Raw genomic sequence first — 26,978 nt, forward strand, 5'->3', positions numbered from 1 at the left:
AAGGGAGCGTCTCTTGTTTTAGTAGCGCCAACTAGGGCCAAGAGTGGGTCTTAGCTACTCATACATCACATTCGCTTGCACAACCCCTATTTACAGGGGGGCACATTCACTCATCTCACAGATAGAACAGATGAAGAACAACCATGCCCGAACCGGGACTCGAACCCAGGACGCCCAGGTCACGGGGAAGGCGCGCTACCCCTATGCAAGGACGCCGGCTATATAATCTTATAATGGCATATTAAGCTGCCTATCATAGAATACAGAAGAAATGCTTCGTTTGTTTCTTCGTTAACGTCTAACTTCCCAATGTAAGATGTATAGGATTCAGAAGATGAACTTTTAAATATGACATCTGATTATGATGGAGACGACAACTGAACTACAATTTCTCTCTTGGGATTTCGACTGGGGAAAATTTTGATTTATGATATAATAAACCTGTTTGAAACTTGAATAAACAATAGATTTTCGGATGAATAGGGTTTTGAACAATTGATCTCTATTATGGCAAATCTAAAATTCTGCTCTAAGTCGTGAAAGCAACCATTCTCTAAAAAAAGTATTTTTACAACGAAAAATAGCATAAAATAAAATAAAATATTAATAAAAAGGTTAAAAAAGCCTTTTTTTTAAGAAAAATAATATAAATTAACGTGCAAAATGCTCCGGAAATATGATTTTTCTATCTGAAATACAGAAATAACTGCAATTAAGCTATAGTTTTCTAGTCTCCTATTTTTAATAGTTTTATTGATTTTAACTGTATTTCTTAGTAACTTCAATGGTTTAAAAAAATCTAGATGGCATTTTTAGATAACAACACATTAATAAATAACAGAAATGGGGAAAAAATGAATAATGACGACTTTTGTCGATCTTTAGTCCTCTTTTTGTTACTTTTTGCTAAACCGATAAACAAAATTAATTCTGAAGAAATTATTCACATTCATTTAATCACAGAAAACATTATCGCACAGATGGAACATTTTGACAAAATACTGGAAAAAAAATATTTAATAATGTGTTCCCTAGTTAAGATAATTGTTGTTGACTTTAAATTATTTTATATTAGTAAATAAACTTGATTAATTCATGTTGTGTAATATATCAAAGTTCCGAACTACAACTCATACCAAAACTACAGAATAAGTCAGGACATAACAAGCCTGGAGCTATTCTGTTTAAAAAAATCACTCCATCCTGAAATACCCTCTTCCTCAGTCAACCAAATTGAATCAACCACCGTCAGGTTAAATTTAGTAAATTCAGATCCAATTCTAATTTCATCAGTTTTATCAATTGGAATTTAATCAACCACCATTTATGTTATAAACGCATCTAAAATCGAAGTAGTATTTCCCATCAAAAGCAAAATCATCAAGTTAAAATTAAAATCAACTCTGGAATCCCTAGATCTAAGGAAGCCAAATATTTACGAAAAATTTTAGATAAAGGACTAACTTGGAATCCCCACTTAAATTATGTGAAGCAGAAATACCGCAATAATTCCTGTAAATTATATTTCTTTATCTCTTGGAATTCCGAATTATGTAGGGAAAATAAAGTGCTTATGTATACTGCTATAAGATCTCTTTGACATATGCTTGTCCAGTTTCGGCATATGCAACCAAATCGAATTTTAATACTATTGTCAGAAGCCAAAATATTGTCCTGAAAAAGATCACTAAATTCAAATGGTTCATGAGAATGAGAAAATTAGACGAGCATTAAACTTCCCATCCACCAAAAAGTTTATTAAAAGAATAACAAATACATTTTTCAATGATAATGTACACATAGAAAAAGATGCAATAAGTGAAATAGAAATCTGCATCTCAAATTCAAATTCTGAGGGACTTAGAGACATCCTCTTTTAATTAAACATAAAAATTAAAAACTTTTAAAAAATCACTCAATTAATTCATACAAGCCCCGAAAAATAATTCTTTAACAACAAGTAACTTACAAAATCGCAAAATCCCAAGTGTAACTTTCGCTTGAATCATCTTGCACCATCATATCAGTTCAAACCAAAACCCTCATTACCTCATCACCTACGCACCCTCTCATAGTAAGGGAAGAGAAAATTGTTGATGCGTGTATGGGGGTCTTTGAAAGCACCTAGACTTTGGAGTCTTTCATTTGCTGTTCGATTGGAATAAATGGCTAGTGGCAAGAACAATATATGCTGAGCATAAATATTAAAGCTTAGCATATTGGCTGAACAAGGAATAACGATTTCATGATATTTAGAGTATTAACCAAAATTAACAAAAATAAACAGAGAAAGAAAAAAATACTTTTAACCAGATATTTCGATAACTATTATACCTGATAGTTATACAATTTGTTTCACGTAACATTCCAGTTGTCGGTCTGGTGGCTATGAGGAAAGGGTTGAGATTAGAAAGCCGTAGTAATGAGAACTGTCCGGGGTCTATTCCGGTCACTTCTAGGATCGTATGAGAGAATATTTTGTTCTCCCTTCCCATGCCGACCTCAGAATAAAAGTTCAAATAAAAACAACTCTACAACACAGCCTAAGGAAATAGCCACATTGGTCAATGAAGCTAGTCACAAATCCTAGCTCCAGAATTCTCTCTATCATCAAGGAAGAAAATTCAGTCCAAGTCAACCAAATTATATCACCCCGCCTTCCATCATGGGATTGGTTCCAAACTTCACGTTTCTTCCCGCTCCCTGCTATGGCCATGTACCTATTTGCTGCTGAGTTTTCTAGGGAGTAAGACGCATTGAAAATCCCTTCTGATTTCTGATATTGACTTTTTCAAGTATCACGAGTATGTTTGAATATGAAAAACCTTCAAAACGCTTCTGCGCGCAGCAGGACGCAAAGCAAATTGAGAAAACAGAAAGGTGATTTAACACGCCCCCACTCAGCGACCCACACCATGTATGTTTCCAAAGACATAAAACTAACAGAGAATACTAGGTTCAAGAAATCCAGAAAGGTCAATTGGAACTGAGCAGAGCGATGGAAAAAGATAAATTATTCCTATATCTAGATGCAAAATATTATCTCACACAAGTAGGATAGAACACGTTATAAATGAGATATTTTCTGCTACAGTATGTTTAATTCCTAAGAATTTCTTCTATGAAATTGAAAGCTAATAGCCCTCCTAATAGCAAATTGCAATCCCCCACTAAGCGTAAAACTGCTAAACTAACAACGATCGAAGGAAAACTAAAATCAATCGAAACTAGTAAAGGGCTCCAATTTACCCAGAACTTAATTGAAGATACAAAAGAAGAAAAGTAAGAGACACTCACTGTTAGAACAACTCTCTCCCCTCATTATGCTAAAATATCAACTTAACTACCCTGAAATTTTATAAAAAACTCAATGGAGACTTCCTGATTAGGAAATGGATACATAAAAAACCTTCTCAACTTCCACTGATATGTACCGAAAACTGCAAAATTTCTTTAGGAGAAAACTATTATGAGTTCTACATCATTAAGCCCCAAACTCAGAAACCTTTATTTCGAGCAGTTGTTAAAGGGTTACCAATGGACTAACACATGGAAGAACTACAAAGTAGCATAGAAGATTTGAGTTTCACAGTCTTGAAGGCTACACAGCTTACAAAGCTAAGAATAAAGAAACTCTTACCATTCCAATTATTAGAAATTAAGAAATCAGAAAGCATTGAGAACATTTGCAACAACAAAAGTATAAAATATCTCTGAGTGGCTATCGAAGAGTTTCTAGGAAACAATGAAATAGTTTAATGCTACATTTGTAGCCAGTTCGCGCGTATAAAGGGGTGCTGTGGCATGCAGGCAAGATGTCTAAAATGCAATGAAGATCATCAGACCAACCAGTGCCTAATCAAGGAAAAAAAATAATAACTCCAGATGTATAAACTGTGGAAAATTAGGCCCTGTAGCTGCATACGGGAGATGAAAGCTTCTCCAAGCCCCAAACTCGTACATGACAAAAATAGAAGAAACCCATAACACCTACAGGATCAGAAGAAGCCAAACACATGCCAGGATTGTGATCCTAAGATTACAACTTTTCGTACTCAAAGTTATTTGTAATCAGACTACTACTTTACTTTAAGTTAGTAGTCTGATTACAAATAACTCTGACCAAGAAAAGGTAGAGTATAACCAAGATTTTATTACCAATAAGAGGAAAAGATATTGGGAGAATTCCGGAGAAGGGGCCAACCTGTCCAAAAAAGCCCCTAAAACTGTAAATAAAGTTAATAATAATGGATCAATTAATAGCATTTAATTAGACGTAAATGATAATCGTTATGAAATTCTTAAATCCACGAAAGAGTCAAAAATACCCCCAATAATGCTTAGACGAGTAGCTGAATATCCGGATCTTCTAAAAAGAATTAATATTATTTTTTAAAAAAATCAAGTATGCAGCCAGAGAATCAGGTGAATTTCCCAAATTGCTTATTGACACACCTGATGAAATCAGAAAACTGACGAAATATCTAGAAGGCAATAATTTAGAATTTTACGTAATTTCTTATAGAGCGGATGGACTATCAAAATTGTAATCAAAGGTCTCTTCAACTGAAGATACTAAAAACAAGTTAATGGAGCTAAGATTCAGAGTTGACACAGTAAACCAGCAAAGAAAATTAGAACAGAAAAGACGCTACCGATATTTCAGGCACACCTCCTGCAAACATCCAATCTAAAAAATATTTGCAGCCTTAACTAGCTATTTTACATGATAGTTAGGGTTAAAAAATGCCTAAATAATAGAATACAGCAATGCTATAAATGCCAGACATTCCAACACATTGCACAATTGATGCAGATTGAAAACTAGGTTCATATTTTGTATGGGAGTACGTGGGTCTAAAACATGCCCTAATAAAAACGCAGAGGAAGAGTAGGACAATTTCCAGTGAAAAGTGCAAATTGCGGAGGTTCCCACAAGGCTGGTTTTAAAGGCTGCCCTAAATATTCCATATTAACCAAAATTTAATCAGGCAAAAAATAAGTGACATCAGTTAAAATTCCAATAAGAATGAAGTATAAGTAAGTAAACAATAAAGTACACACACACACACACACACACACACACACACACACACACACACACACACACACACACACACACACACATATATATATATATATATTTAAAACTATTATTTGGAAACTAAATGAAGACTATAAGTTTATATACTGTATCAAAAACTAAAACTAAGCATTCGGCGCTAAGCTTGAATAAATAAAAAATATTTTGAATTTTAATGAAATTTTATCTGTTCTAGAGTTTAATGAGATTATATAACTGTAGAACACTAAACTGATTAATTATTCAATGTCAAATTCTGTGCAGCAATTAAATTATTATTGGCCTGCCCAAACTTCTCAAATTGAATCGATTTCTAAAATAGAATTAATCTCCAGCGAAGAATTCGTTTTCAAGCATAATACTAATGTAATGTGGGGGGGGGGTATATATATATACTAAGATTTCTTTCTTGGTTGTTCTGATTCGAATTCGTAACGAAATAATTTTATTTCCCCCTGAAAAGTAACAAAAGTACCCAATTAATAGCTCTTTATTCTATTCACACGTCAACTATCACATAAAAAGGTTTTTTATTAATAATTTCTACACGTGGCATTCTTTAACGAAATTTATTTCCAGTTCTATTCAGCTTAGTTTATATCAATTCTAAATAATCTACTAGGAATTTCATAACACTAGTAGTTTTTCGACTGATTGATAAGAACGACGAGGAATAGCAATGTGACCTTCTGAGCTTATTTATGTAAAAACCGATTTCTCTTTGAGTTTAATTTTATCAAATGCTACTCGCATGATCCACTTATATTATGGAGATATATTTGCTTTTTCTTACTCACCAAATAAATATTTTCAAATATTCGTGACTAGCTTGTCTATGTCAAAAACGATGTTTGCATATGGAACTTAAATAGTTATTTGTATCAGAATTAATCAGAAAGACTAAATGTATAGAAATATTTAAATGAGAGAAAAAAATCTTCATTTTTATTCTAGATCTGAGGAATAGGAGTTAAAAAAATGTAATTTTTATTAAATTTAACTAATTTATTCCATAATTTTGCGCCCCCTGGTAATGGCGCCCAGGGGCACTTGCCTTATCTGTCCCAACCAAGTTGCGCAGCTGAGTGGCGGTACTGCAATATCTATCAAAAATCGTATCCCATACTATTATTCATTCCCCCAACTCTTAAACAGGTAAAAGCAGCTGTAGTTGGTGCTGCTTTTAAAAATATAGGTCCTGTAATTTTAACTTCCGTTTACATCTCCCACTCTGTTGATGCAATGTCTACATTTGATCGCGAGAACCTCTTACAAATTAGTCGCAGTTAAATAATTTTTATCCACCTCATTGTTTAGAACTGAAGAATTGATTCACCATGAGGAATCATTCTTCAGTTCCTTGCCACTCAAGTAGGATTCCGAATTCTTGCTCTAAATGAATCCAAAAGATGTGGTCCGAACTCATAATCCTCCACAGACCCTTGCATTTCTCCCTTCCATGCGAAATACATTCAGCACTTGAACCAAGTTCCAACCATAGTCCAATTATATTAAGTTTTTGTTTTAAATACTCACTGCCTGAAAATAATAATAAAACGGAAATAAACTGAAAAAAACTACAAAAATTAGTTTTCCACTAATATTCTCCACATAAATACGAGTATCTTTGAAAAAATTGCTAAACTTACTTTAACCTTAAAAACACTATTAAATACAACAAAAAATGTAAATTCCATACCACACCAACATAAATAATCTTTTTTCAACGAACAATTAAAAAAAAAATGAATACTTAGTATACTTTTACTTGGAAGATGCATGATAAAACGAGAAATCCGGTATTTAAGATAATCATGAATCGGATGAATAAACAAATTTAAAAAATTGAATGACCAAAATGAACAAGAAAACTTCACCAAAAATTGATTAATGTCAACATTGAAAATGGCACTTTGTGGACATTCGCTCTGTCATAAAAAGAAAAAAAGTCATTCCGACTATTAACGGTCCAGCCAACATTGTTTTAACAGTTCGTGAAACAGCGAACTACCAAGCTAACAGCTTGGGAACACAGCTCACTTTTAACAACCCCCCACACACGCTAAAACTGAACTGAAGATAAGCAACTCTGTCGAGTGCCTTCAAAACTACCTTATTAAAATTAATAAAATCAATCTCTCTTTACCGTTTGAAATTATCTCTATTATTAAAAATTTAAACAAAACGCCTGAAACAAATAATAGAATAAATTGATAATGAATCGCCCTCTCTACGTAATTTTCTGTCTTAATCAGCTGATTAATAAAATTTTGACAATTAGTAACTTCCCCAAAAGACGAAAAAAGCTACTGTAATTCTATTCTGAAACCTAATAAAGACCCAACTAAACAAACCAGCTATAGAGCTCTTCTCTCCTCTTTTCTTTAAGAAAAATTGCTGAAAGTGTCATCTAATGAGTTAATGAATATATCAGGGAAGGATTTGAAACAAAAGAAAAACAAGAGCTCTTTTCCTAGATTTTCAGAAAGCGCTTGATTGAGTTTGTAATGATGGATTACTACAAGAACTAATGAGCTAACACCCCAATTCCCCTCATGAAAGTATTTAACTCATATTTAACAGACAGACATTTCCAAATCAGAACACAATCAGGAATTATTCGAAACAAAACTAATCAAAGCAAGAGTAGTTCAGGATTCCAAATTGAGACTAACTCTTTTCTCCCTTTTCATATTGATATACCAAAACAAAACTTCACATTTATTTGCTCATATGCAGACAATACAATACCGGCTAGAAATAAAAATCAAAGATATAAAAAATTGCACTACATGAACACTTCAAAGCTCCTCCTTTAACACACCTAATAAACACCTAAATGACCTCTTTTAAACTATTACGAAGTTTGATAACATTTGGTCCAGTAGTTTTCCTTTTAAGACCATTTCAAAGTGCAACTTTAATTATAACCACCTTGTACTTTAAAATTTTCTCTACTAAAAGTATGTAATCTAAAAATAATAGATTTTTTTTTGTATTTAAGTGCATAAATAATCTAAGTCGAGATAACATCGAAGAAGGTTCATAGGATAATTTAAAAACTTACAACTAGTTAAGAACTTAACATCCTGATTAAGGTACTTCAGGATAATACGATCATTCTTACCCTAAACTAAAATTATGATGGTTGGGGTGATGTTGAAAAAAGAAAATACAGTGGTTAATCGTATTATCTATCCTCTTTAAGTTTTAAAAAGATTGTTTTTAACTTTTTATTTTCACTTTCAAATTAAAATTTCGCATAACAACTTTTATTGAAAGTAATATGGCCATTGAAATTAATTCGACTATTTTCCTATTTTTCTAGATAAATCCATTTCTACTCAATTTTATTCCAATTAAACAAAAATGTAATGATACAAAGACACCATTCTGCTGAAAACAATTTAAATAATTTAAATTTTAATTTGAAATAATTCGAATATAGATGAAAAAAAAAGTTTTTAAATCAAAAGTTTCTCTAAATGCTGAAAAAATTCAAAAGGTCAAAAACTTTGAAACTAACTGCATAAAATACAACGAAATAGAACAAAATAAATGTTTAAATAAACAGTTCTTGAATTATGTGGGAATAACAACATGCAGATACTAGCAACCTTACTTTATAATTAGGTTTATAAAATGTCTTCATGTAAGAAATATAAACGTTTTGAGAAAATTTATTATATTTTATCGAAGAGCTTTGAAAAACTTCTCAGATTCAATAGCACAATATATTTTTTGTATTCAATAACTACAAGAAAAAAAGGCAAGCTTGCGGTATCAAAACAAGAAATTCAGAAAGCTCTGGAAGGCAAGCAAACGTAGATTTCATTCACAAGAAAGGTTTATTGGGCTAATTCATAAAATGATGCAACTGTAGACTCTTCTTAGCTTTCTTTTCAAGATAATTATGGCCCATTTTTTTTTTTTTTTTTGACAAAATTTGAAACTAGCTTTGAAACCGCTAAGTGACCCTATTAGCGATACTGGTCTTAGTATCCTCAGTTACTGGTTGTTTCAGTATTCTGAGACGACCACTTTTCGACGATTCTATCTCATTAACGGGAGAGACGTGGATAGATGAGCGCATTTCCGGAATTCTTCGGCATTCTTTGACCTTTATTTTCACAATATTAGTTATTTTTTTCCCACATGTATGTGAGTATCGTGTCGTTTCTGACCGTATTATTTTAATTCAGTCTACGAGTAATTCGAGTTTATTTTATTGTTAAATGTAAACATCTTTCCTCTCACCCCTGTTTTGAGGAATTAAACCCATCCTAACGCATGCGCAAAATCGCGGATTGTTTTAGAATCCGTTGTCAAACAGTACCTTATTCTTTAAGTTAGAGATGAATTATCCTCCTGCTTTGGTCAATGTAAATATCTATTTCAATCATTCAATGATATTCGCAGGTTATTTTATTATGGATTAAATTAACTGAAATAAATTGTATAATTATAAGAGTGCAAATAATATGAATGCTGTAATTTTTGAAATTTCATAAATTTTCCAAATACCACGAAGAACAAAAATCCGAGTTTAAGGAAATATTCAGAAATGAACTATGAAAAAAGTTTTTAATGAAACAAAACGAAAGTTATAAAATTATTACTAAACATTTAATACCGTACAGACTAATATTAAGTACAGAAAAGGAATCCTTCAATTCTCTCGATTTAAAGAAAGAGAACATTAATGTTAATTAATTAATAATAAAAAAACAGTTATGCTGAAACAGAAAACTAGTTACTAAACGGAATATTAATTAAAGATGAAAACTTTCGTTGGTTAAAAAAAAAAAAGAATAAAATAGTAATAAAGAGAAAAAAAAAACTAAGAAAAGCAGACTATTATCAGCCAATATTTTTTTTTACTCGTATAAATATTTTTTTAGCATAAAATCAGGCAAGAGAAAATAGATGTAGTAAAATAAGTCTTTCCGTCAACCATACGTAGGCAAGAATGTAATTTCGAAAGGAAATGCTTTTAAATCCCTTTTTATTCCAATTTCATTTTAACTAAATAAATATGTTTTGCAGCATGATTTATTCCATAATAATCTATAAAATATGTTTTTGAAAATAAATTGAATATTTTACCTTGGTGCTATTAAGGGACAACAGCAAATTCTACTCCATAAATACGCCAAAAGAAGAGCGAGTTACAGGTTGTATCACAAATCAATCACGACTGTAAACGAAAGCTCAACATTTACTATATTTGGTGTCCTGCTTAAGTCAGCGATTTATATAACATTGGGAGAATCCGATTTCCAAGCAGTCTGAACGTAAAGATAAGGCCTTCAAATGATTCGAAATATTTGGAAAAAGTTGCATATTCAATGAATTTTGATCATTTGTGGTAGAATAAATGCTGATGAAAAGGAGTGACAACAAACATCCGACTATGATCAAACAAGTACTAACTCATTTGGCAACACTGCACTTTTTTTTTTTTTTTTTTTTTTTGCATTACACTCAGAATTTTGTGCTACCCCAATCACTCTGAGAAAAAACGTTCTACCTCAAAACTTCCATTTTAAACTTTTTAAAGTCTGTACCACTTATTACTATCAAAACTACTATAATAATTTAAATAAATCAGAACATTATATAACTCCGATATAACCACCCCTCCCCCTCCCCACTTCGGAAAATAAACCGCTGGTCTTTTTCAGAAAATAATTTCTACTTCAAAGCTTTTAAATCTTTTACATTCAGAACCGATTTAGAGTGACGGAAAATTATTATTATTAAAATTATTAAGGCAACAAAAATAAGCCAAAAATCTTAACTCCAATATAAAACTATATGACAAAAAAACAAACAAAAAAAAGACAAGCAAACAAACGAAACGAAACAAAACAAAACAAAACTTGTCGCCTAAAAATGTTCTAAGTCAAGAGCACCTAATTTTTTCCCCTCCATTCGGGATTTTCTTTAAAATGGAAACATTTTTCGCAATCCCATTGTTGTCAGAAAATTTTTTGTCGCAGCTACTGTTTAGAAAATACAACATTAGGTAAATCAAATAAAATCAATATTTATCTGAAAATAATATACCGAATGAAATATTTTAAGCAAAAATTATTTTTTAAACCTATTTTTACGTGTAAACAGAAAAGAATCTAAAAATAGGAGGTCCTGTAAAAATTTTCAGGTTTGACATTAGATGTAAATTCTAATTACATGTAATGTATTTAACCGGCATACCTATTAAATATAAATGACAATTATGTAATTTAACAAAGGTTTTAATGGATTTTAAGCTTTATTTGCAGAATTAAATATGTCTTCAGATGAAAAAAAAAAAAAAAAAGCTGCTAATAGGCGTACTGTTCTTAATTGGGATCAAGCGAACAAATAGAAGTGTCAATCGCTTACTTGCAACAAATTTTGCTAGAAAAAAAATGGGCTAAAAAGAGTAAAAATATCCAAGAGGAGAAAAAAGAAAATGAAGTGCATAAATGTAATGAATCTTAAACTAATTAGTGTCAAGCTCTGTACCAACAACCCTCTTTACAATAAACTTTACATTAAAAAATGTGCTGTTGTATTTTTAATGTGGGTTTACTCAAATAATTTCCTAAATTTCCTTTACATGTGATATAATTTTTCAAAATCTTTCACTAAAACCCCTTCCAAACATTGCATGCAGATTTCATTTGCTATTCTCTACAGGAAGTAACAGAAAAATCCCAATTGCATCATAATTTAGAATTTGCAATGCGTTATTGTGTTGGCAGTTGCATAAATATTATGAAAATTCTGTATTGTTCACTTATTTTTTATCAGAAGTATATGCTTGAAAAATTTCATTAGTTTCTAGTACATTCTCCAGATAAATGTGGTGAAAATATCTCAATATTTTTTTTATTTGTAATTACATCTTTGTAATTTTGTTTTAATAAGTCACAAAGTTTTTGTACATTTTTGTTACTTTAAATTACACTTTAAAATCTAGCTATTTGAAATCCTGTGATTATTAAAAAATCTTTTATTGCATAAATTGAATTTTTTTTTTGCAATAATGATCATAAAATGAAATGTCAGTGTTTATTTTAAAGATATTTCTTAAAATGGTCTCTGAGCGTATGTGGATACATTAAGCATAGTATAAATAAGGATAAATCAAAATAATGATTGATCAATTAGTTGGAATTTTTCAATAAATGATTATTGAATCAAGAATAAAATAGCAAAACGAATAGTATTTTAAAATAATATAATAAATCTTTCTGACATATTTTTAAAAATTGTTTTTATGCTCTAAATTATTTCACAGAAATTATTTTTAACATCGATATTAGTTATTTCCACTAGAAATTTCCATCCTCTTGCTGTGGGAAGTTTGGAGAGGGAGGTTCCAGCTCAGGTGTCTTCCTCGTCATCTGACCGCGGCTCAAAATTACGAGGTACGTCATAAAATAGCCCTAGTGTTGCTTTAAAATGGGACGTTAATATAAACTAAAACCGCTAAACATTTCTTAAGAATTAGTTCTGATTTTCAATGAGGATAAAATAAAAAGCCAGATAAGATATATAAATCAGTAAGATCTTCTTTGGTTTTGAATTCTAATTTCTGTTTTCGGAAATTTGGAAATATGATTTAAGATTTTTATCGATCTTATAAAATTTGCTGAAAAACTCATGATTTGGATTTATCAGACTTTTAAACTCAGAATTGCATCAAAAATGAATATATATGGCCAACTTAAAAAAAAAAAAAATAGATAAATCTGGGATTATCTAGTATTAAAAAATCTGAACTTACCCCGAATAACTAAAATATTCATGACTCCAGAGAAATATGATGGATAAAATACATAACAGATAAATGTTCCGACTCCTGTTTTCAAGAAAATTTTTTACTGACGCTATATATAATGAAAAATGCTACGAAGAGTAAATAAATAAAAAAAAATGACTGTCAGAAGATAATTGATTTAATATCTTCGTTAGGAAATTTCAATGAAACTTTCCAATTCAAGGCAATTTCGTCAATAACCTTTACATACGAATTATGAAAAATGTGATTATAGGACATGATTTTAGAATTTTCAGGGCTCCATTAAGGATTGCGATCCGCAATTAAGATGTGCTGCCGTGAGTCATATCAATGACTTTCCGACTCACCCGAAGGCACACGGATAACAAAACTGAATGACCGGCCAGCCGCTACAGCAACACTGGCGGGAATTGTGGTTGGCCACTGTACAACTATCACCGGCCACTGTACAACCCTTCCTTTAGGAAGTACGTCCTGTTATCGATGGGAGGAGCCAACCCCCCACCTTTTCGTGTACCCTCCAGGGTGGCGGGAACCAGTCACCATGCCGGAGCTTCTTTTCCTCATTTCGAGGTGTCGCCGGGGGGGGGGGGGACGTGCTGCCTTACAACAAAAATATTTATTGAAAACTTTTCTATTTATTTCTAGTTTTTCTGCTTCGCGGTCCACTGTATTTTAAAGAATTTGACGTTTACAAATTGATACATAACCAATGAAAATTAATTCAAACCAAAACATCAACTAAGAATAAATAACAAAGGAATTTCATTGAATGTCTCTGGTATACTTATGATTTTACTATTCGTTACTGATTGCTCTGCAAAGTAATATTTATAAAAAATTAGAGGATATATCTTCTTATTTTATTAGAAGCATTCACATCCTAATTAAAATCGTGAATAAAAGCTGTAAAAGTTGTAAGTGGTGAAACTGATGGTATTGGGAAATCGCTGCTAGTAAACGAAGAAATATAAACACTCACGATTTCTTCACACGTCTTTATGAATTATGTGCTTTTGTAGTCTGCCACGTTATGAAGACATGTGACAATTTAGCTTGATAAACAGTGTTTAATTCTCGTTTTCACTAAGATCTCTTACTATTTTCAAATCAATTTCTTACTGAAAGAAACATACAGCATTACGATTTTCAAAATAATCTGTTTCTTTGCTGCAGTTTTTCTATGTTTTAATTATCACTTTATATAAAGTTTTTTAAATGAGTCTCAGAAGATACTTGATTTTCTAATATGATATTGCACCAAGATTAATAAATTTTTTGTGAAACCTTTTTTCTTGAACTGATGTTTTTTGATAATTCATCGAATACTTTTGAGTTTTTTTTTTTTTTTTTCCTAATGGATGATTATTTTAAGTGTTAGAAATATAGTAGTTTTGATTGTCTTAATTAATGTAATTTTTTGACACTTTAAGTCATCTTCAAGCAAAATGTTGTTAAGATGTCAAAAAGTTTGCATACAAAAATATTACGGAATAAATTTTTGGCACCTATATAATTATAGCTCAGTTTTTCTTTTTGGCAAACATTTTATCAAATTTTAGTTTAATTTAGTTACATTAACATCCCATTTTAAACCTATACTAGGGCTATTTTAGAACAAATTTTATAATTTTGAACCTTGGTCAGATGACGTAAATTCCATCAAAAGAATATTATTGATAAGAAAATTAAATTCACTTATCACATGATAAAAAAAATTGATTAAAAACTTGTGCATTGTTACTTATTTATTAAATTATTTGAATTGATTTATTTATCAAGCGAGATATTTTTACTAAGAAAAATGTTTACAATTATTTAAAAACATTATGATCGCCAAAAAAATCGACCTAACCACGTTGATGAATCATCACATATTACGTAATCCCAGATTAAAATAAAGCAAATTTTGGAATTCTATTCCTAAAATACAATAGATTAAATGATTGGCATGTGGTCCTTCTTGTAAAATAAAGGATTTATATCAAATCTGTCAAAAGGAAGACTGAAATCGTAGATGTATATTAAATTGAAAAAAAAAAAACTTAAGCGGCAAAAGGTTCCTTTACTAGATTCGAGATTCTTCACTATGATAGGAAAATAAGCAACACAACGTCATGTTTACAAAAGTTATCTTTAGTTTTTATTCCACGTGGAAGTATGTGAGAAAGATTGTGGGAGATAAGAAGCCTCCAGTTTTTGAAAAAAAAATGATTTTATTTTAGTGAATTTTATTCAACTTTGATTACAGTTTTGATAAGAAATCTTGTTTACAATTAAATTTGATGTAATATACATGATAAATTATTATTTATGACGTAACTCCAACTTTGGATCTAATGATATGAATACGTTTATTTACAGCAACATTTAAATCCTGGCCACATAATTCATTTTTTGAGAAATGTGAATTTTCTCTACAGATGCAACTAGCGGAATAAAATGCCATTTTAAGTAAAGCGATTCTTTTACACAAAAACTAATAATCTTTTCAGGGTTGATAGCTAACGGTTTCGAAAAAGGATATCTATTTAAAAATTTTAAACAATAATTTATATTCAAACATCAAAATGTCATTTGAAATGCAGCGTTTCTAAACAGGCTTTCACTCGTTCAAACATTTAGTTTTAAAGGTTCAGGAAGTAAATGTCTTTGAAACAATATAAAAGCAGGTGAATTTTATCTGAAAACTCGTAAAACATTTCGCGCGGCGTATTTTTTGTGACTTTTATCTGTAACGCTCTCTTAAGTTTATCAGATTTAGTCAACTACTTTTTTACAGCTTTTATCAAAGAATAAATACTGACCAAGGAGTACCACTGACTGTTTATTAGAAGGACATTAAGAAGCTTTTATATTATATATATATATATATATCCGCAAACGAAATCCGCAAATCCGGGGGGAAAGTCCGCAAACGAAATCTTTCAAAAAGAAACTATTAAAAGACAATAAAACATATGCCTTCGGCTAATATACTCAAACACATATCTACTAAAACAGTATGTAATTATACAAAATATGAATAAGAATGCTTTTAAGATCATTCAATTATTATATTATAAGAAAATTTTCTTTCCTTTTCTTTTAAATAATATATTTTTGTTAATTATCCAATTACACAGATGATTGATTATACAGATAGGATCTGGTCCAAATTAATCCGAATAACTGAAATTCTGGACGTCTATCTAGTATCAGATATTATATTCTATGTAAAAAATGCGTAAGTAATTTGAATTGGTAAAGCATAGGGATCTTTTTAAATTATACTAAAAATTTTTATCCCTAATCAGCAAAATAAAGAATTCCTTTCTTAATAACTAGGCAACTTTCTAAATGACCAAAATTATTGTCTTTATGAGCCAAAAATTTTAAAACGAGATAAGTGCTGTTAATAACCGTAGAGTTTTCGATAGACAAAAACTAGATTTGCAATAAAATCGTAAAGAAAAATAAATGTTGTATTTACCTTCAAAACTCAATCAATGGATACTTTACACACACACAAAAAAAATGAACTTTTTTTCAGCAGATCTAATTTATCAGGAGAAAAAGATATCCGTACAAGAACAAATTAGAAAACGTTGTACAGCTGTACACAGCTCTGAAAACAGTATCCACAGTTCTGTTGACTCAGGGTGAAAGAGCTTATAGATTCTTTAAAAGGTACTTGTGTTTTATAGCTGGTTATTTAATGCTCACTCTTTATTTGAGCACTAAAAAATGGATCATGTTGAGTAGAATGTTTATAAAACTGCAAACAAAATTAAATGACGAATTTCAAATGAATGAAGTTCTCATATTATTTGGTTATCTCATTGCGCAATAAACTATATTGCCCTCGATGATGGTTTCCTTATAACTTTATTTGGATTCAGCTTGATTTGGTATTGCAAAATCTTTGGGAAATAAGGATTCTTTTATAGTTTTATATATATATTTTTAGTTTCTTTGGGCACAAAATATATCACGGAAAAGTATTATACCCATCTAAAATTTCGACCTACAGATTTTGATAAACTTTCAGTCTTAGACTTTCATGAATCAGAAATAAACATTTTTTTTTTTAGATTAATGTCTTTCATGAATTTAATTGCTGAAAAATGAATACTGAAAAACAACAAAATTTGGTATGTGTTAATTCTTTGACATGCATTTAATACAGATCTCTATCAAATTTTGGACGAAATCTGTCTTGGTTGAACGAAATTTAACATTTGTTGTTTGGTTGAAATCTGTCTACCTATCTATTCATACTGCACATGAACTTAATCACTCAAAAATCAAAAACCAGATGGATCAAATTTGACATAGGATTTTATTATTAGAATCTTAGATTTGTATCGAATTTTAAATCAAATCCAGGAATTCATTGATTGTCTATCTATTCGCGTACATACGATTGTGATAATTCAAAAATGCAGCATTATAGTAAATAATTTTAACGACAGAATAATAAAAACTTTTAAATTTTGGTTCGGTATGTGATCTTAAAACCAAAACCCTAGTCCATCATTATACTTCGTTCTAATCAAAGAAAGTAAAGGAAGGAGCTTCAAAATTCACCTTTGATTCCTACTGCTATAGGACGAAATTAAAAACAAAACGTGCAGTCTTATGGAAGTACTCAAGAAAATTGAAGGAACAATATTCTCTCTAGTTCTATTCATAAGAAGACAAAATTTATTATTGTTTCTAATGGCACTTGTCATAGACAAGCCCACTGACGAAGTCAGTGATTTTAAGTCAAGGGTGCGTCTCTTGTTTTTCAGTAGAGCCATCTAGGGCCAAGAATATGTCTTAGCTACTCACGCGTCACAACCCTTTTTACAGGGCGGACTTCATTTTATGCATTTCATTCACAGATCATAATTTAGACCTGAATCAAAGAACGATCACCCTTGATCCAGTACCCCCAGTGGTTTTACTCTCCACATGGAGGACTTCGCGACCACGACAAATTTATACGTGAGCCAACCACTACACGCAAGGAGAGTCTTCGACCGGCGGGGTTCAAACTCGCAACCCAAGGGACGTGAACCCAACGCCCTACCAATCAGGCTATCCCTGTCCAGACAAAATGTTAAGTCATATTCGAACGACCTCTTCGTAGTATCCCCTATTCTTGTTTTTATTCGTTCGTAAAAGATATTCATCATAAGTGGGAGGATTAACACATATGAAAAACTATTAAGAGGGAGATTAAAAGGTAAATAATGATTCCCTCCGCCTGAGGAACAACATTCAAATAACTCAGTAATTCAATAACAGCTGCCCGAATAGTGAAGGTTGTATTTTTACAATTCTATTATGCATTTAGCACTTTTCAGAACTTCATGTATAGGGAGCTATCGATGAAGTGAAACAAACCAGTTGCATAATAGTAAGAGAATTAAGAATTTTAAAACTATTTTAATTCACTAGAGAATATTTCTTTACAATTTGGAATAGGTTAAGTCAGCGATTCTCAACCTGTGGGGCGCGCCCCCCTAGGGGGGCGCGAGCACACTAGAGGGGGGGGGGGGTGCGAGAATATCCAAGAGAAAATATTATTTAAAAAAATTGATTAACTAATTGAAAGGAAAGCACATATACACATAGAAAACAAAATACATTTCGACATATTTAATAACTTATTCAAGTAAAACAACTTACTAAATAAAAACATAATAAATTAAAAACAAATTTAATAATTATTAGGGACTTCCTTGGGCCTGTCTTGCAGAGCAAACTTTTTCGAATTAAGGCTTAATATGAAAAATAACCACTTTCAATTCTGTTTCTATATTTAGCCGAGATCTATGTTTTGTCTTCAAAGAAACCACAGTAGAAAATCCAGTTTCACAAAGGTAGGATGTTGAAAATGGTAATAGAATGCGAAATACCCTTGTTTGTAGTGCAGAAAAATCATCCTCTACTCCTGCCCAAAATTCAAATAGTTATTTATTATTAAATTGTCTTCGACTTTCTGTGAAGTCTATGAATTCTTCTTCCTCATCATTGGAGAATCCTTCGCGAGTTTTATGAAATGGATCCCTAACCCACTCGTAACTTGCTATCAGTTTATCGTCAGCAAGAAAATACTTTTTAAAATTCTTTGCCAGCATGGTTAAATGATTTTCAATGGTTACAAAAACAACTTTTACATGTTCTTCGTCAGCCTTGTAGGTTTTAGTACAATCATCCACATTTGCAAACATTGTTAAGTTTTTTTTTTTTTTTTTTTGCGTTTAATTTCTGCACCAAAATTCCAGTTTTCAACAAAAAGAATTAACTTTATCACTCGTATCAAACATATGTGTATTTGCTCCTTGGAGTTGAAGATTCATTTAATTTCTCGAATATGTCGACCAAATAGCTCAATTTAATCACAAATAAACCACCGCGAAAATTCTGGGCCTCTGGTCTGTTTTCTTCTTCTAGGAAAATGGCGATTTCTTCTCTTAATTCATAAACACGTTGCAAAAATTTCCCACGTAATAACCATCTTGCCTCGCAATAAAATAGTAACGCTGAATATACTGAACCCATGTCTTTACAAAGTGCGAAAAAGATTTTGATTTCAGGGGTCTCATTTTTATATAATTTACTACGGTTACAACCATAGTTAACACAATATTCAGACCAGGACTCATTTCTTTCAACACCAAAGCTTTTCTGTGGATCATGCAATGTGTCTAGACGCACTCAGGCGATTTTTGTTTTACAAGTGCTTGTATACCTTGGAATCTTCTGGACATTGAACGAGCACCATCGGTGCATATTCCGACGCAATTTTTCCATTCTATGTTTGCCTCGTTCATAAAATCCTTTAAAATAGCAAATAATGCGAGGGCCGTTGTTTTGAGTTCTATTGGTTTGCAGAAAAGTAGTTCTTCTACTACTGACATATTATTACAAATTCGAACATAGGCAATTAAATGAGCATCTTTAGTATTATCTGTTGCCTCGTCAAGCTGTATTGAAAACAATTTGTCATGCAACTTCGAGAAAAGCTGACACTGTACATCTTCAGCTATATCACCAATTCGAAGGGCAACACTATCATTTGAAAGAGGTATGGACTGCAATTGTTTTGAAATATTATCTCCAAACATAGTTTCTACAATCTCAATTGCTGTTGGCAAAATAAGTTCTTTACCAAGGATGTGAGGTTTTTTATATCTGGTTATTTTATATGAAACTTTGTAAGATGCAGTTAAAGCTTTTTTATTCACAGACAAAGTTTCTTTAAAAAATGATTTTTGCTTTTTATATGATTTTAATTTTAATTCGAAGAATTCTCTGGGTTTGTTGACGTACTCACTATGAAGCGTTTCCAAATGTCGTTTAAGTTTATTAGGTTTCATTCTGTCTGCGGTCAACATTTTTGAGCAAATAATACACAGGGGTCTTTCTTCTTCATTTACTTCAATACTGGTAAATCCAAAATTTAAGTATTCTCAAGAATATTTTCTTGATTTTATTTTCGGAACCACACTCGTCTATGTACTTGTTGATGCTTCACTATCATCTAATGCTCGCTTATTTCCGCTTAAAAATTTATCCATAAATCCATGAGTCTTCTGCCATGAATACTTAATATGGAGAATTGCAATTAACAAGAAAACATGTATAACATACACATTCACGATAGATTCGATAACGATAGAAGGATCGACTCGAATAAGGCTGGCTAGAATTGAAACTTGCGTTATCAAACATTTTCCTTCTTCCTATGATAAAACATTTGCTCTGCGCATGCTCGAGACGGCATCGTAGTGTGGATTCCCTTCCACAAACATTACTTTTTTTTTCTCTTTTGTTTACTCATGCTTCTGTTTTATTTCTTTTATTATTCGAAAAAATGTATTCCCAGTTTCTAAATTTAGCTCTCCCCTTCTAGGTTAACTTTTATTAACGAATTTTTCTACTTTCATATTCTTTTAACGATAATCTCCCTGTTTAGCTTTCATTTCAAATATAATATTTGAATTTTCCCCGTTTTCATTCGTTTCACCGTTCGCTTGGTAAAATGCCAGAAGTTGTTTCTCGCCAACGTTGGCGAGCTTTTACTCTTGTTTTGGCAGTTAGTTAAAAATAATTTAAAAACAAAATCCAAAATACTCAATATACATTATTGTTGTATACATTTTATTGTAATTGTGGGGGCGCGATGAAAATTATGATTGAAAACTGGGCTGCAAATACTGAAAGGTTGAGAAACTTTGGGTTAAGTCAAAAGGCGAATAGTACCGTCTTTTGATTGCATAGCTGCACAACTATCGAGTTGGTTGTATGCGCTCTCAACTTAATCCTATCGATTTTCAACATCAGATTAAACAGTTGGCGGATTAAAATCCACATGCATGTATCTGACCTAAAGTTACAAATAACAATAAAAATTGCTGGTAAACATTTTATATGTTCTGGAGAAATCAAGCTGTTGCTGATATGACAATTTGTATTCATTCATACATGAAAGAATAGCTTCATGGAGAATGTAAAAAAAAAGGAGTGAGGATCTAGGATGAAAACATTTGTTATAGACAATGACAACTTAAGTTGGCAGTAAGGTTACAATATGTAGCATTATACCCAGTTAAATTGCCCTGAATATGATCTTAATGTATTTAAAAATAAGCTACATATTTGAATAGAATTTAGTTTCAAACATTGTTAATCAATATCCTGTGTAATGAAGTTCAAAATTTGCAACAAAAATTGGTTTACTTCATTGAGGTCTTTCTATTGAGATAAAGAGCATAGAAACAAACATTATGCCCTTCATTCATTGATGATATGGTCACTTTTAGATTTTTATGTTCTACCATCTTGAATTGCCAATGATTTATAAATGTATTCATATCAAATATGAAAGTATCTGACATTAGAATATGCGGTTTGCTTAATGTACGAATATGCGTACATACCATTAGTTGCATTGTTCGATTTGCTTATCCAAATCATATCCCTTTACAAACGGTATAAAAATATTACCCTGAAGGATGTGTGAATCATTATCAATTAAATTATTTGAAAGAATAGCAATTTTCCATAGTTTCATGAATTTCAATAAATATTTATTTATTATATATAGAGTGAAAAGATTTATTTTGTGATGTGGTCTATTTTGATGATATTTTACTCTTTATGAAGCACACTTCTGAAATAACAGCCTCGATGGCTCCAGATGGTTCCTCGAAATTTCTTATGCTTTGTCATGTGTAGTTTTTAGTGCACACCATTTTAATACATAAGTGATGGTATGCAATAAGTGAAACGTGAACAATCAAAGGATTTTTAGAATATTTCTTAACAGATTTCTCAGCACTAATATTCAAGATTTCAGAGTTTAGTTACATGGACATCTCATCTCGAAGCAACATGTGGATTACTTTGGGACGCACCTAGTCATTTTCAATCTGAGAGAACAAACTCATTCCACATCCCCGTTTAAAGTAGGAGGAGATGGATGTCAGATTTGGCATTCATCATGTCCTCATATGTAGTGGAATTTTGTAGGAACAGAGTTTCGAGTCTGGAGGTCGAGATCTTACTAATAGGCGCCATCGCGGCATTTCCGGAAATATGAGAATCAATTTCCCAACTATAGATTCTGGAAACTACTTAATAATTCTTGAATCAACATTCACAGAAGTATATATATACACTGCGTAAAAAAAGTAGAAGGACACTTGATTTTGTAACAATAACCGAAAAAATTTTTATTTTTACTAAAAATTTTTATTAGAAACATTTAACAAAATATTTCAAAAATACAATTTTAACATCAGAATTATGATGTTCAAACATAAAATATTAATGGCAACAAAAATAGTTTCTCTTTTTTGAAACTTTGTAAAAAAAGTAGAAGGACAGCATTATAATGAATGAAAAAATAGTGACTTTAATAAGGAATGGTCTTCCCATTGGCCTTTATAACTTCAAATATTCTATTTGGAAGTGAATTGTATAGAGTTTGAATTTCAGTTTGACAAAAATTGTCCCACGAGTCATTCAATGCTTCTCGAAGCTGAGTTTGCGAATCAAATTGCCTTCCATCAGCATAAACTCGACGAACTAGCATTGCCCAGATGTTTTCCACTATATTAAGGTCAGGACTTTTGGCTGGCCATGGTAAAACATCCACATTATTTGTTACGAACCAATTTTTGACTCCAGTCGCAGTGTGAATGGAAGCTCCGTCTTGCTGAAACTTCCACTCTTCACCTCCCATGTCAGAGGCATAAGGAAGAAGCTCCGAATTCAGCACTTGAATGTAGTCTGTATGTTTTTGCCTACCATTTAAGAAAACCAGACTTGTCCTTCCTCCGTATCCAACAGCCAACCAAACCATTAAACACCCTCCTCCCATTTGTCGTGTTGAATAGTATTCGCCTTCAGTCCCCAGACAATGCCAGTAGTGCTGATATTCGTCTCGACCGTCTAAGTTAAATTTCTTTTCATCGGAAAATATCACAGAAGTCCATTCTGTAGTCCAGGACATGTGCTCCTTAGCCCACGCTAAACGGTTACCAATGTGAGCTTGTTTCCACTTAGGATGATGTTTCCGTTTTTTGAAAATGAATTTTTTAGATCTTTTAATAGAGTTGTAAACTGTTTGTTTCGTCACATGATTAAGTCCTGCTTGATTTCTTGCCTTTGAAACACTTCCTTTGTTCTTCTTCAGCACACGAGCAAGTTTTCTTTCATCACGTGGTGTTGACTTCTTCGGTCTACCAGTCTTCTTTTTATTTCCATTTTTATAAGGATTTCTGATAAAGTTTGAAACTGTATTGGGGCTCACCTGCAACAATCGAGCAATCTCTCTGACACCTTTACCATCATTTTGATATGCGGAAATTTGCCCTTTTTGCAAATTGTTCAAAGGTATTCCTTTAGGCATTTCTGAGAACGGAGAAACAACGTAACTTTTAAACAAATTAGATTTTTTTGACAGAAAAGGATAAACAAAGTACAAAATCACTATTTAAATAAAGAACAACTCACTAAATTAAATATATTAGCAAGTGTCCTACTTTTTTTTACGCATCGGAAATTATATATACTAATTTTCTTAATAATATTAGTGGTAGATGTTTAATTTTTACCTAAAATGGAAACAAGGGTCATTAAACTAAATCTGCATAAATATCTGGTAGTTAGGAGAAAATAAGAGATATTAATTGGCAAAAAGACACTGTCCTTCTACTTTTTTTACGCAGTGTATAAATGTGTGAAAGTTAGATTTCGAGTTATTTCTTTTACTCTTTGTATCTTAAGACATCAATTAGTTCATGGATACATAAAAATCATGCCATTAGTAAAAAAAAATGAAAAGATTTTTTATTAGTTTTAAAAACTAGAAAGAAGTAAGCAAATTATCAAAGGTATACAATTTCAATGACTGTTCTGCAATTAGGATTTCAAAAGAAATAGCATGCCTGAAAGTTAAAAATAAGAAGAAAAAAAAAGAAAACGGTATTTATTATTTTTATCAGTTGGTTGGTGTTTACGTGCATTAAAAAATAAAGTTTTATTTATTATTATTTTTTTGTAGCTTTTATACTTTTAATCCTTTTTTTTTATAAAAAAAAATCTTCTAAATATGAAATTTGAAATAAAAATTTTGATATTTAGCGGTAGCTAACGAGACTTAAAGTTTGTTACAATTTGAAAATTCATCAAAAATCGTCTATTTTCCATCTTTTAATTTAAGCATTGACTCACCGAGAAGACAAAGCCACTTTGAAATCTTGTTAATTTTATGGTTATTTTAGTATCAAAAATAAATCTAAAGTAATGTAATAAGAATATACTGAGTTCTAAAATTGGACTAAAAATAAACGTATGTCCTTTATGTTGTCCAAAGAACCGCATTTATCACAAAAAGGCTAAATCAGAATTGGAAAGCGAATTTAAATATTTGTATGTTCAACCGTGCTGCCATCTAGTGGTTCACTTGGGAAAAAAAGTTAATTTAAAAATATATTTATACAATAATAGAGAATCTATCATACTTGGCTTCACTAAAAACATTTTACGCATATTTTAAAAACTTCGCTACAGTTCATATACCTTCAAATAATGTTTAAAGGTGTAAATATTTAGCCTGAATTTTTTTTCATACAAAGTACTAAAATGAAAGGATAAAAAAATAATATTTTCATAGTTAAAAAATAAGCATCACTGTTGAAGTAACCTATATTACTACAAACGGAAGTGACCTTTATTATCTCTTTGAAATCTTTTTGAAGATAAAAAAATTAATATGTATTCCCCCCACAGGTTTATTGACCTTCCGAGAAAAGTAGCTAAACATTAAAAAAAAAAAAAAAAAAATGGCGTAAACGTTTGCAAACAATAGTTGAAATAAGATTCTTGCTAAACTTGCTTTTTAAGACACTAATTTAGAAATTCATTGAAAAATAATCCTTCAGAGTTTAAAAATATTTAAATTTGAGTTAAAGTTTAATTACTTAAAATTGATAAAGATGATTTGAGTTAAAACACAATCAACAAAATTAACATTTATTTGTAATATTCATATTTTAAACATAGAGAAGTATATTGGAGTATAATATCCCACTCATTAATGACTTAAGCAGCTTTCATATGTTTGAATTTATCAAACAAAGATATAAATAAATAAATTTGTGCTTATTCTCCTAAAATGGCATTGTGAAACTTTATGAAAAATATTATGTCACTGTTTTTAATGACGTTTGATGCCATTTCAGTCAAGACTAACATGACGAATCATGCACACTAAAAATAAACCATACGGAAGTTTATGATGCACTTTACTCTTAGAACATATTGTAATGATTTTAAGCTGTTTGTATGATTTTTTACTATATAGTAGACATGAGAGAACCGTTTAGTTTTGTTAATATTACCGTTTGTCACAAAAGCCGTCAGATTATATTTCTTTAATGTTAAAGACAGCATTATTAAGGTAAGGGGTACTTTAATACTGTATAACTCTGCGTCTAAAATCTTGAAGGTTCCCTATTAGTGAGGATGGCCAAGTATGGGTGGAAAAAAAAGGGGGGGGGGGGAGACTCGTATCTTTTTCAAAATATTAGAAAAATTTACAACTGAAGAAAAATAAAAGCAAGAAGACATTAGGGCTCCGCGAAAAAGAAAAAAATATATATATAGCGCAGAAAGACAAATCGTGATTACGGAATGATTTCAGAGAAAAAAAATTCGAATTAAAATATTTATTAAAAAAATAGAATTAAAATCAATGAACAAAAACAGCGAAACAATAACGAAACAGACAACAAAAACAAACAAGAAAAAACACTGCAAAGTACTGGCTTTATGTAAGAATATAATTGTAATGTTCGGTTTACTTATCCAAACTGTATTTCTTTAAAAAGGGTGTAAAAATATTACACTGAAGGATGTTTAAAATAAATTGTATCAGTTGAAGGAGCAGTAAATTTCTATTTTCCATAGTTACAAGAATTTGTCAAAACACAGATTTATTATATATAGAGAGAAAAGGTTTATATTGTGAAGTGGTCCATTTCGACAATATTTTACTCTTTTTAAAACACACTTTTGAAATAAGAGCCTTTATGTTTCTAGATGGTCTTAAAATTAATGATTAAATTTTCTTAAATTAATAATAAATAGCATTAATAATTAAAACTTCTTATACTTTGCCATGTGTAGTTTTTTGTGTACACGTATAATATGTGTCGTCGCTCACATATATTTGTAATATATATCGTCGATTATATATTTGTAATATATAAGCGACAATAAGCAAACAATGAAATTTGGACATTTCAATGATTTTCAGAATATTTCCGAAAGATTTCAGAGTTACATAGATATCTCGTTTCGAAGCAACACGAAGATTACTCTGAGACAGACCTCTTCATTTTTAACTGGGACAGAACACACCCTTTCCACATTTCCGCCTAAAGTAGAAGGAGATTTGGAGCTGGATGTCAGATTTGGCATTCATCATGTTCACATATACAGCGGCATTTTGTAGGAACAGAGTTTCGAGACGTAATCGAGATGTAACTGTTAGACCACAGTGGTTCTTGAAGAAATATCGGAATTAATTTTCCAGGATTATAGACTTCAGAAACT

At 31.1% G+C, this 26,978-nt stretch overlaps 1 protein-coding gene across 3 annotated transcripts in view; it reads right to left on the bottom strand.

Moving 5' to 3' along the window:
- The window catches only part of LOC129958657 (solute carrier family 45 member 3-like), an 86,482-nt gene that overhangs the window by 14,598 nt on the left and 44,906 nt on the right, over nt 1-26,978 (bottom strand). Inside the window, exon 1 of one of the 3 annotated variants that reach the window (XM_056071274.1) lies at nt 16,351-16,390. The exons of the other annotated variants lie outside the window; for them this stretch is intronic. The gene's annotated coding sequence lies outside the window, so the exon portion shown is untranslated. Of the gene's footprint in view, nt 1-16,350; nt 16,391-26,978 lie in introns of those variants that run through there. 3 annotated transcript variants of the gene reach the window in all.

This window comes from Argiope bruennichi, chromosome X1, assembly GCF_947563725.1.
Source record: "Argiope bruennichi chromosome X1, qqArgBrue1.1, whole genome shotgun sequence".
NCBI lineage: Eukaryota > Metazoa > Arthropoda > Arachnida > Araneae > Araneidae > Argiope > Argiope bruennichi.